The sequence below is a fragment of the Trichechus manatus genome, unplaced genomic scaffold (assembly GCF_000243295.1).
Source record: "Trichechus manatus latirostris isolate Lorelei unplaced genomic scaffold, TriManLat1.0 scaffold00032, whole genome shotgun sequence".
In the NCBI taxonomy this organism is placed as follows: domain Eukaryota; kingdom Metazoa; phylum Chordata; class Mammalia; order Sirenia; family Trichechidae; genus Trichechus; species Trichechus manatus.
In genome coordinates this window covers 9,878,454-9,891,320 of record NW_004443968.1, presented here as the reverse complement: position 1 = coordinate 9,891,320, position 12,867 = coordinate 9,878,454, and the positions used below count along the sequence as shown (strand labels likewise).

Here is a 12,867-nt window from a genome sequence, read left to right as displayed (position 1 = left end):
GAGTGGTGATAAAGGGCATCCTTGTCTTGTTCCTGTTTTCAAGGGGAATGTTTTCAGCCTCTCTCCATTAAGAATGATGTTGGCCATTGGTTTTGCATTGATGCCCTTTATTATGTTGAGAAATTTCCCTTCTATACCTATTTGATTGAGAGTTTTTATCAGGAATGGGTGTTGGACAGTATTTTATATTTTAAAAAGGGAATTTTAATAGCTGTGGTATGTGAGAACGAGTACTTATCAGATGTATATTGATATTCCACACCATATAATTATAGAACTTCAGAACTTACACAGTTATTAGTAGAAGGCATAGCAGTCTGTGTGGGAAAAACTAATATATTAGTGAAACTTGAGACAATAAATTGAATAGAACAACAAGTTCTTATTTCCTAATGTAAGATTTCAACGTATAAGATATTTTAAATGACTATCAACAAATTGAAATCCATTTGAGACTTGTTTCAGTCTTTGGGGAGGTTAAAACAATAAAATTTCAACTCTCAACAATTTATGAAAAGAAGTGCTACTTCTGCTGGCAACTCTAAAACATCACAGGGTAAGATCTAGCCTTAAAAATGTATTTTTTTTTCAATTATATAGGCTTCATAGTGAAGAAGATTTATAATGATTGTAGGGAGGGCTGTCAAATGTGTATGACAGTAACTTAGTCAACTCAAAGAGGTAAAATATATATTTTTTTAAGTACGAGTCTATACAAAGAGATAGTTTGTAGCATTGTGATTAAGGACGGGCTTTAAAGGCAGCATGAATTTCAGCTTTGCCACTTACTATCTAAGTGATCTTGGGCAAGTCATGAACCTTTCTGTGCCTCAGTTTTTACATCTAATTGTGGAGTTATAATAGTACCTATTTTAATGGAGTGTGGTAAGGAGTAAATATGTTCCTTTTTACAAAGTGTTTAGAACACCGATGGCCCATATAAGTACTACATAAATATTAGTTGCTATTATTATTATTGTTATTATTTAGTCATCATAGCTTTAATCTATGTCTCAATGAATAAGCTCACAGGACTACATAAAATTGTCAAGATGTAGTAAATATTAAAATATGAATTATATAATATTGACAGGCCTTTGTGAATGCTATAGAAAGACTACTTTGTGTCTAAGTATAGATGGAAAAGTGAGAATAAGCTAGGCAACAACAAAAGGCTGGTCCAGGTTTAAGAATGATGACCTGGTCAGAGTTTATTTCCACTTTGCTTTATTACCAAACTGGCAACCAGTCAATACAATGAATAATAAATCAAGGATCTATGATGACGTGTAAGGATATGATTCCCTAATGTCACCTTTTTTCTCATAAAGGCATGCTCAGAGTCAGTTGGTGTCGGACATCTTGTGTTGAGTGGGAGTCTGCTGGGTCATAGGAACCCAGAAACATGGGCTAGCTGCTTCTTAGAAAATTTTGTGGAACTCCAGGGTGTTTGGAAGGGGGTGTGGAGTATCAGTGCAAAGGACTAGATATTACCATGAAAGAATTTCTTATTGACTCCAAGTTCCTTCTTCACATATTATTTCTTGCTAAGTCATAGAGCCTACTTTAGTTTCAATGTATCAGGCCTGGCCAAGGCCCACCAGAAAAAGGAAGAGTTAAAAATGGCTTTGGGAATGTAAGGAACAGGAAAACCGATGGTATCATGAATGAAACAGCCAGGTCCTTTGGAAGAGCTAATTTGGGGGTCAGAAATATGTCTGCCTTACCATTCCTTACAGAATACAACAGATTATTAGCTAGAAGAAACCTTAACCAAAACCGAACCCATTTCCGTGGAGTTGATTTTGACTCATAGCAGCCCTGTAGGGCAGTGTAGAACTGCCCCATAAGGTTTCCAAGGCTGTACGGAAGCAGACTGCCACATCTTTCTCCCAGGGAGCTGCTGGTGGGTTCAAACCGCCGACCTTTTGGTTAGCAGCCGAGCATTTAACCACTGCACCACCAGGGCTTCGGAGAAGGAACCTTAACCCATTGTTGTCGAGTTGATTTTGACTCATAGCGATGCTGTAGGATAGAGTAGAACTGCCCCATAGGGTTTCCAAGGAGCAGCTGGTGGATTCGAACTGCTAACCTTTAGGTTAGCAGCTGAGCTCTTAACCACTGCTGCCACCAGGGCTCCTTACAGCCTAATAAATCTACCACCTTATTTTATAAGTGAGGAAAGCCAACTCCCTCTAGAAAGTTTGAGTGACCTACCCATGCTCACACAGAGATTAGCAGAACCTGGATCAGGACTCCAATCTACCGATTCTTGGTTCAGTGACATTTAGAGTTGAATGTGTTTTACTATCACGCAACATTCTGAAGCTTATTCAGTTATATATGAAAGCATGTCGTTATTTTTAATTAATCAAAATACCCCATTTCCTTACTATGCTCATTAACAGTGTTTATTTTAGGTTAGACACTGATACTGAGTGGTAGGACTTCCTGAAAGCCATAGCTTGTGAACATACTAACTCCACAGTCTGTCCACATTTCTGAGAGGCATATGAACCCTATCACTGAGCTTTCTCACACTGGAGACATCACATGTTCCCAGTGTTTCCCGTTACTCAATTTCAGTGTGTATTTCTTCCCAGTGGCTTGTTTTTCTACCATTCCTCAGTCGTCTTTAAACATACATTGGTTGGTCATAAGAAGAATGGCACTCTGGAGTTTAGAACAAACAGAAGAAAAGTAAAATAAGGTCTCTAATCATTATGTGAGAGAAAAAGAGACACTAGTATAGAGATATTATTTTAAAATATGGAAATGGATAAATTAGATTCCAAATTTATTTTTGTCAGCTTTGTTTTGATCACATAAGGTATGATTATTTTTATTGCTTTATTGTAATATTTTCTGGCAGTACTTATAATATGTTCATATTTTATTATAGTCACTATTCTTGAGAATTTATAACTCAACTGTTATTATAATTTGCCTAGGGCTGAAACTTGATCTACAGATGTTTGGCTCAGGTATAATTTTTCAATCATAACTCTTTAATCATTTTAAAAGGCAATAATTAATATTAGATTGCCTGGTAATATGTGTTTGAAATATTGAACCCTGTTTTTTGTAATCTTACAGAAAAATAATGAACAGAAACACAGAAATGAAAATTTAAAAACAGTATTGTGGAATGGCAATTTCAAAAACAAAGTTATTGTATTTTGAAAAGTCATGGCTTCTATTTTTGTTTGACCATCTATTAGGATAAGAGGCTTCATTCTTTTTCGTGTCAAATTATTGTTTCCCTGATGAGAATTTAGCATTTGTAAGTATAGGAACATAGACAAAATATAAAGCTATAGATTGACCCACAACTTCATAACCTCTCCCTCTTTCCACTTAATTTTTTTAAGGTTAATTCCACCTTTCTGAAATACCACCAAAGTATTTGCCAAACTATGTTTATCCCTCAATCATTTACTTTTCTGTTGTTGAGGCTGTAGTTATCTTTTGCTTAGAAAATAGCAGAGACCTTTCTATGGCTTCCCTTCTCTCTCTCTCTCTCTCTTTTTTTTTTTTTTTTTTTTCCCTCTCTCTCTCTCTGTGCTACTTGACAGGAGAGATTATCTGCTCTCTCTCTCTGCTCCTTCACGATGCCCAGCAGTGTTAGACACACTGGGCCGGTGGAGTGCATGCAAGGAATTGGAAGAATTGGTGTCTGTGCCTGTGCCCACTTCATTGCATACTTCTTCCTCACCACAGTCCTGCAGGGATCACTGTCATCTTAGTGAGAAAACTTCTAAGTCCAATGTTCTGCATCACCCACCACAGTCTACTTGCCCTCCTTTATTTCTTTCTCATGTTGGTCCTGTGCATCCCTGTGCACTCATTTTAGGCTAATTTTCTCATCCTATTAATTTTATTTTGCCCTCAGATTTTCTCTTACCCTGTCCCACAGTATCTTAAACATGCTGCCTCTTCACTTTTAAAAGTGAATCTTGCTTCTCTTTCCTTTGTCACCTTTAAACCTTATCACAGATACGGAAACGTCACAGATCTATACAGATCACGTGAAAACTCTGAACCAAGATTATTCTTGTACCTTATCACTGTTATGAAATAATATTCCTTTAATTTGGTTTTTGTACTTGTTGATTAAATACTATACTGAGGTTAAACAGAGAAAATCACACAACCGTGTATTTTGGGATCCCTTCAAAATCGTGGTCACCGACATCATCTGAATCCTCAACATGTTTCAGCTTATTGTTTTACTCCAGAACTGCTTTCATTGGAGGACACACTATACACATTCAGTATCAAAATACAGGTAGCCCCCGTCTTACGATGTATTCGAGTTATGACAAACCGCACTTACGACCAGCTGTTTTTTTTGGACATCTTATGATTAGTAACATGTAGTACAGTGTTGCAGCACATACTTTGCTGATGTTATCATTCTCAGATGTTCACTCACAGGTGTTCATTTATATGATTTACTGTTCAAAACACTGCTGTACAGATTAAGTTTTCTAAACTAAATCAGGGACTCCAGTTGCTAGAAAACATGGACCCAAATGCTGATCCCTGATCACTTTGCTGAAGTCCATAGACAGATTCAGGAAGCAGTGAGATATCACCTCAAAACATATAAAGAAAAAAAGAAAAGGACCATGCAGATAACTGTCACTAATTTTCTGACTAGAAATGCCATCCCTATTCCCAGCTATAATCCAGATAATCCATAACCTTCCAGAAGTGGCGTTATTACCGCAACTGACAAAATGTCAATGTCGTCCAACTCTTATTCATTGTCAGGGTAAATTTTTATGATTTATGTATTTTTTAATGCGTGTATGTGTAAAATACGTTTCTAAGTTTATATGTAATGTTTCCAATCCCCAAAGACAAAGATCAGATTTATAAAGATACTGGTAATAAAAGGCAATAATGAAAACTGGAAAAAAAAAAAAAAAAAAAAACCTGAGGTATTTGACTTATATCAGAACCGACTTATGTCAGAACAGAACCCTGTCATAAATTGAGGACTACCTGTAATACAAAACGAGATATTTTCCTTTAAAGTATTTGGAAGTACAAACACCACAACGTAATGTATAAAGGTTACTGAAATGATCTTAGTCAAGGAAGACATTTTGGAGTTAAGTAAGTTTTGAATTAGATTTTGAGAGAAATGATAAATATGGATTGGCAAGAGAGAGGTGTTAAGGTTGGAAGACGTTGCGAATTAAGACAGATGGAAAATGTAAAATAAAGGATTATAAGACTCCTGAGAGCAGGGGCAATTACGTCTAAGTTTTTTCTCTTTTTCTGATTATATACAAAGTAAAATGTACTCACTGCGAAAACATAGGAAAATGCTAAGTATAAAGTAGAAAATAAATATCAACCATAGTTCCAACATCCAGGAATAACCATGTTAATAGTTTGATTTATATTGTTTCTACAAAACTACATTTTGTATTCACTAAAACTTGTTCATCTCTCAAGAGACTAGCACCTTCCAGCTTTTAGAGTCAAAGAGGTCTTAGTTCAAACCCTAGCCCTAACACTGGGTAGCTGTGTGACATGAATGTGTTATTTAATCTCTGAGTCCAAGTTTGCTCCCTTATAAATGAGAATAATAACTATCTTGTAGAGTTATTATGAGGATTCGGGAAGATAGCGTATGTGAAGTACCTTGCACATAGTAGATACACAACAGATCATGTCAATTATTATGTCATTTTTGCTAGTATATTTAAGCTGACTTCTACACATATTTTCTTTAATTTTGAATTTTGTAGAGTCTGAATTAACAAGGCTTTATAGTATTGACAAATTAGGACACCTATGAAGAAGAGAGTATTGGCGTTGCTTTATTACAGACAGGCTGGCTACAAACAAAATCTTGATTAAGTTTGGACTCTATAAGAACCCTCAGCCAATCAAATCTTTTCATTATAAAAGTGAAATTTTCTTGCAACAGTTTTTGAATGCTTACCATGTGAGAAGTAGAACTGTCCAGATTAATAAAAAAATATATACAGAAACTGAATTCATTATTGCTAATTTTGGCCATTGGATTAAGCAATGGCTATTCTGACATTATGAGGCATTAGTAGTTCAGTGGTAGAATTCTTGCCTCCCATTTGGGAGACAAAGGTTTGATTCCCGGCCAGTACACCTCATGCATAGCCCCCACTTGTCTGTCAGTGGTGGCTTGTGTGTTTCTATGATGCTGAACAGGTTTTAGCAGAGCTTCCAGACTAAGACAGACTAGGAAGAAAGGCCTGGTGATCTACTCCCAAAAATCAACCAGTGAATACCCTATGGATAACAATGGAACATTGTCCAATCTGCAGCTGATCATGGGGTAGCAAAGGTCCAGGCAGCATTTTGTCCCATTGTGCATGGGATCATTATGAGTTGGGGCCAACTTGATGGAAGCTAACGATAACAACAACATTCTGAAAGTAGCTATAACTAGTTGAGCTGTTAGGGAGATATGAAGATATCAAACTCATTAGTGATGTGGAAGTAATGAGGCTTTGGAATAACTTTTTTGATGGACGTAGAATTTTCTACCATTTAAAATTAAGTTTTTTTTTTAACTGTAATTTCAAATTAACTTCTTAAAATTAGATGATAGGTAAATATTTGTTTGCAAATAAGAAATCACAGTTTTTATTGGAAGAGACTATGAGAGACAATCCAAATGTATGAGGATATTAGTATTTTAAAATGGCATATCTATGCTTATTCTAAGGAGCTCTGGTGGCACAATGGTTAAGCTCTCAGCTGCTAACCAAAAGGTCAGCGGTTTGAACCAACCAGCAGCTCCTTGGGAGAAAAGACCTGGCTCCCGTAAGAATACAGCCTAGGAAACCCTATAGCGCAGTTCTACACTGTCCTGTAGAGCCCCTATGAGTCAGAATCAATGACACACAACAGCGTGTTTACTCTGTCTTTGGAAGTAATTGACTTTATAAATGGCAAATATTAAAACTTTTTTTTTTTTTAAGTAAAATCTCTGATGGAAATAAAGCTTTAGCCCAAGACTACTTCTTTGAAGTTTCAAATAGGACTTATGATGAAAACTCCAGCTATTTCATTTTAGGATAATAAATTAGCACATATGAATAATTGAAGATGAGGAGATCCATTAGTGTTACAAACTTTCCAAAACTTTTTAGACAAGTTTTCAAGTATTTTTGATATACCCAAACTAACACTGTATTTGCCTAAGCCTTTTTTCTTGTTAATATTTATTTTCTGTATATTTGTTGTAATTTAATCTTTAAATTTTTCATTCATTTATATTACTAGTCATCAAAATACTTTATAAGCACTATTTTTTGTCCAAGAAGCTTCTAAGTCTCTTATGCTACTTTTTCTTTGGAAAGCAATGAATAATTTCCTCAAAACCTAGTGGATTTTAAATTTTGGAAGGTCTTGATTCATCTCTGAGTTCTTTGATTCAGGTTAATTCTAGGTTTGGTCAAAATATCCCTAATCTAGTCTGAAGTACTAATGGTCCATAGCTACCAAGGCCTCCACTGGACTGAGTCCAGTACAGCTAGATGGTGCCTGGCTACCACCACTAACTGCTCTGACCAGGATCACAACAGAGGGTTCTGGACAGAGCTGGAGAAGGATGTAGAAGAAAATTCTAACTCACAAAAAAAAAAAAAAGACCAGATTTACTGGCCTAAAGGCGACTGGAGAAACCCCGAGAGTATGGCCCCCAGACACCCTTTTAGCTCAGTGGTGAAGTTACCTCCGAAGTTCACCGTTCAGCCTGGGAGTGGACAGCCCCGTAAAACCAAATGGGACTAATGAGGTACAGTAGTCCAGTGACAAGGGCCAGAAGGCAGAAGGGGACAAGGAAGCTGGTGATAGGGAACCCAAGGTTGAGTAAGGATATTGTTGATGTGTTGTGAGATTGTTAACCATTGTCATAGGACAACATGTGTAGTAACTGTTAAATGAGAAACTATTTTGTTCTGTAAGCCTTCATCTTAAGTGAGAATAGCAGCACAATTGGAAGAGCGTAGTCAATGTCACTGAACTGTGCATGTAGAAATTTTTGAAATGGTGTATCTTTGGCTATGTGTATTTTCACCAAAAAAAAAAAAGGTTGAGAAGTTAGAGGGATGACATGTTGTGGGGTTGTTAACCAATGTCGTAAAACAATATGTGTACTACTGTTTCATGAGAAACTATTTGTTCTGTAAGCCTTCACCTGAAGTACAATTAAAAAAAAAAATCCCTAATCTCCAAAACTATATATAATGTAGTTATTACTCATTGTTTCATGTGGAGTCACATAAAAGTGTATCATGGAGAAAGGAGATGAATCCAGGTTGGTGTGATTTCAAAGCCAGTATCTCCTAACCATTGTGCTATACTATCCTCCACATTCGTTATCCCCTCTCTTTTTTATATTTTCTCTTCCTATTCCAGAGACTGTAAGAAAAAGATAATAGATACAAAAATAGAATTAAAATATTACTCTTATTTCATTTCTTTTACTGCTGGTTGAAATGAATTTTCTAAACACAGTCATATTTGAAGTACACTAAACAAGCTTTGATTTAAAGTAATTTTAAAGTGAATGCTTTTATGAAGTAAGCAAAACTCCTAATTTATATGTTAATATATATTTCCTGTACTATGTTGTTTTAAAACTTTAGTCCTTTAGGAATGCTAGATGAAGTGAATTAAGATTGCAACCTCTCTTATAAACTGTGAAGTGATAGAAGTATTAATTGCTAACATATTAATAGCTAAGCATTAACAGACTTTATAGTTAAGTGTTCTTTAAAAGAAAGGAAGGTGATTTTGATAATTATCAATGTAACACATTTTTTGACTATATATTTTGAGAGGAATTTAAAAATGAGAGCACAAAGTAATATTTTAATCTGTCTTTGAATATACCTAAACTGTTTTTTTGTGTCATAAACATCCAGGTCTGAGTCTCTTGAATAAGTAGGGTCAAACTCTTATTATTTCGCTAGTTATGAAAGGAGCCCTGGTGGCACAGTGGTTAAGAGCTTGGCTTCTAACGGAAAGGTTGGCAGTTCGAACCTACCAGCTGCTCAGCAGGAGAAAGATGTGGCAGTCTGCTTCCTTAAAGGTTTTCAACTTTGAAACCCTGTGGAGCAGTTCTACTGTGTCCTGTAGGGTTTCTGTGAGTCAGAATTGACTCAACAACAGGTTTGGTTTTAGTTATATGTCACTTGTATTTATATGGTCTATCTCAGTATATCGCCTTATACACATGTGAAAACTGGACAATAAATAAGGAAGACTGAAGAAGAATTGATGCCTTTGAGTTAAGGTGTTGGTGAAGAATATTGAATATACCATGGATTGCCAGAAGAACAAACAAATCTGTCTTAGAAGAAGTATAGCCAGAATGCTCCTTAGAAGCAAAGATAGCAAGACTTCGTCTCACGTACTTTGGACATGTTATCAGGAGGGATCAGTCCCTGGAGAAGGACATCATGCTTGGTAAAGTAGAGGGTCAGCGAAAAAGAGAAAGACCCTCAACAAGATGGATTGACACAGGGATCAAGCATAACAACAATTGTAAGGATGGCACAGGACCTGGCAGCGTTTCGTTCTGTTGTACATAGGGTTCCTAAGAGTTGGAACCGACTTAACAGCCCCTAACAACAACAACATATCTCAGTAAAATCATACAAACATGACAGTGCCCTGTTTCTCATTACTAGCTTTAGGAATGGGTTTCACCTTTAGAGAAAGACAGAAAGAAAAGACCTATACAAGTATAGAAAATGCTTATGAAAACTGTATTCAGTATTCCTTTAAGAATATATATATATATATATATATATATGTATGTATAGCATAATAAGCCCAAAGATTAACCCTATAATTCAAGATGGGAAAGCTTTGTATAGTTGCTTGGGATAATTTTAAAAGTAAAGAAAAATATTTTTATTTAGAGAGAAGAATAGATCAGCATTTCCCTTGACTTAGAAGGGAACCCTTTCTACGCTAAGGTAACAAACAAGAATGTGACAAAATGAACTCTAGTAAACTAAATAACTCATAGCTAGGTTTCCCTTCTCAACAGATTGTTCAGTTCTGTATATGGTGGTTAATCACCCACATTTCTGTGGAAATAATACAGAATTATGAATGGTTAAATAACAGTCTGCCATTTATCAAAAGAATAAAAATGCTTTTAAAATATGGTAATAATTTTATTTTAAGCTTCAGTATTAAATATACTGCACAGAATGTTATAATCACCACACTGTTACCACACTGAGTTAAATTAAAATGTGTATGTTATTTTTTAATTATTTAAAAATATGTTTCTTCAGGGAGATTGGAACCTTATGCACTGCTGGTGGGAATATAAAATGGTACAGCCACTATGGAGAATGATATGGCGCCTCCTTAAAAAGCTGGAAATAGAAATAACATACAATCCAGCAGTCCTACTCTAGGAATATATCCTAGAGAAAAAAGAGCTGTCACACAAATAAACATATGTACACCCACGTTCATTGCAGCATTATTCACAATCGCAAAAAGATGGAAACAGCCTAAGTGCCCATCAATAGCTGAATGGATAAACAAATTATAGTACATACACTCAATGGAATACTATGCAATGATGAATCTGCAAAACATCTCACAACATGGATGAATCTGGAGGACATTATGCTGAGTGAAATACGTCAATCACAAAAGGACAAATACTGTATGAGACCGCTGTTATAAAAACCCAAGAAAAGGTTTACACACAGAATAAGAACAATCTTTGATGGTTATGAGGGAGAGGAGGGTTGGAGAGGGGAAATCACTAACTAGTAGACAGGTGTTAACTTTGCTAAAGGGAAGACAACACACAGTACTGGGGAAGTCAGCACAGCTTGACCAAGGCAAAGTCATGGAAGCTTCCTAGACGCATCCAAACGCCTTGAGGGACTAAGTAACTGGGGCTGAGGGCTGGGGACCATTTTCTCGAAGGACATCTAGGTCAATTGGCATAACATAGTTCATAAAGAAAATGTTCTACATTCTACATTGGTAAGTAGCGTCTGGGGTCCTAAAAGCTTGCAAGCAGCCATCTAAGATACATCTATTGGTCCCATCCCATCTGGAGCAAAGGAGAATGAAGAAAACAAAGACACAAGGCAAATATTAGTCCAAAGGACTAATGGACCACATGAACCACAGCCTCCACCAGCCTGAACCCAGAAGAATTAGATGGTGCCCGGCTACCACTACTGACCTCTCTGACAGGGATCACAATAGAGGATCCCAGGCAGAGTAGGAGAAAGATGTAGAACAAAATTCAAATTCACAAAAAAAGACCATACTTACTGGTCTGACAATGACTAGAGGAACCCTCGAGACTATGGCCCCAGATATCCTGCTAAGTCAGAACTGAAGCCACTCCCAAAGTCCACCTTCCAGCCAAAGATTAGAAAGGCCTGTAAAACAAAGAATAACACACATGAGGAACGTGCTTTTTAGTTCAATCAATTATATGAGACTAAATGGGCAACACCTGCCCGAAAGCAAAGACGAGAAGGCAAGAAGAGACAGGAAAATTGGATGAATGGACACAGAGAACACAGCATAGGAAAGGAAAGGGGGAGAGTGCTGACACATTGCGGGGTTGCAACTCAATGTCATAAAACAATTCGTGTATAAAATTTTTGAATGAAAACCTAATTTGCGCTGTAACTTTCACCTAAAACACAATAAAAAAAAATTATTTACAAGATTTGACATTCAGTAAGGATATGCCCAGATATACAAATTTTTCATTACCTCTCTAGCATTTCATTTTTCCCATAATATTTAGTAGAGTATATCTAAAAAATTTAAGTGAACTCTTCACATCCTTACTAATTATTTAATTACTAGATAGTCCGCTCATTAATTTATCGGGAATATCTTGCTTTTAACTTAAAATGAGTACTTAATTTGTCGCAGTCTCTTCTATTATCAGCACTCACAGCTGTCCTTCTTTTAGAAATGTTTTTTAATGATCAAAAAAGGTTAAAGAAATGTCTAAGAGCAACTAAACAAATCAGTCTCTTCTCTCATCATGCTGTAGCAGCTGCCAATTTGAAGTGCTTTGTAAACAAAGTTGAAGATCTAGGTGGGTAGGGCACCTAGCATGGTATTGACCAAAGTGAGAACCAGAACAGAGCCTAAGTTACTTCCAGACCTCTACAAAGTCCTGGGAATGAACAAAGAGGCAGACCTAACCGAAAGTGGGGGAAAAAAACTAAACCAAAACATTCACTCTAGGTATTAATATTGGCCTATTCATTTGTACAATTCATCAGTTATGTGCTTGCTTCTGTCCACAAATCCTAAAGAGAAGCTTGCCAGTACATATACAACCACATACACTATCTGAAATCAATGCTCCTATTCTGGAAGAAATACCTTTTGGGTAAAATGACGTTTATAACTGCAGAGAAAATCCTAACTAACTACCAGTATGTTTCCACCAAGTCTTTTGTTTGTAAATAAGAATGGATAACCAAGAATAATTGGACATTTGAGGCAAATCAATGGCATGAAAGAGAAGAAGGAAGATTAACCAAATGAATAGCGATAGCAGAAAAGCCAGCTAGCTGTCTACGCTGCCATAGATTCATGATCCTTGTTCATGTGTAGTTTTCCTGGAATCAGATGCCAAGCCAGTGACTGCATTTCCCAGCCTTGCACCTAGGTGGGGTCATGTGACTATCTTTCACCAGTGAAATATGAGCAGATGTGATAAAAGGCACTTCTTGGCCAGACTAGTTAAGCGAGTTTGCCTTTCCCACCATCTCTTCTCCTATAACTTGTTTCTTCACTTTTTTTCTCCTCAAACGTCACCTCCTTCAAGAGGCCTTCTTT

General features: G+C 36.4%; 1 protein-coding gene across 1 annotated transcript in view; it reads left to right on the top strand.

Annotated features, from left to right (window-relative positions):
- The window catches only part of KIAA0825 (KIAA0825 ortholog), a 281,773-nt gene that overhangs the window by 36,470 nt on the left and 232,436 nt on the right, over positions 1-12,867 (top strand). The gene's annotated exons all lie outside the window — the stretch shown is intronic.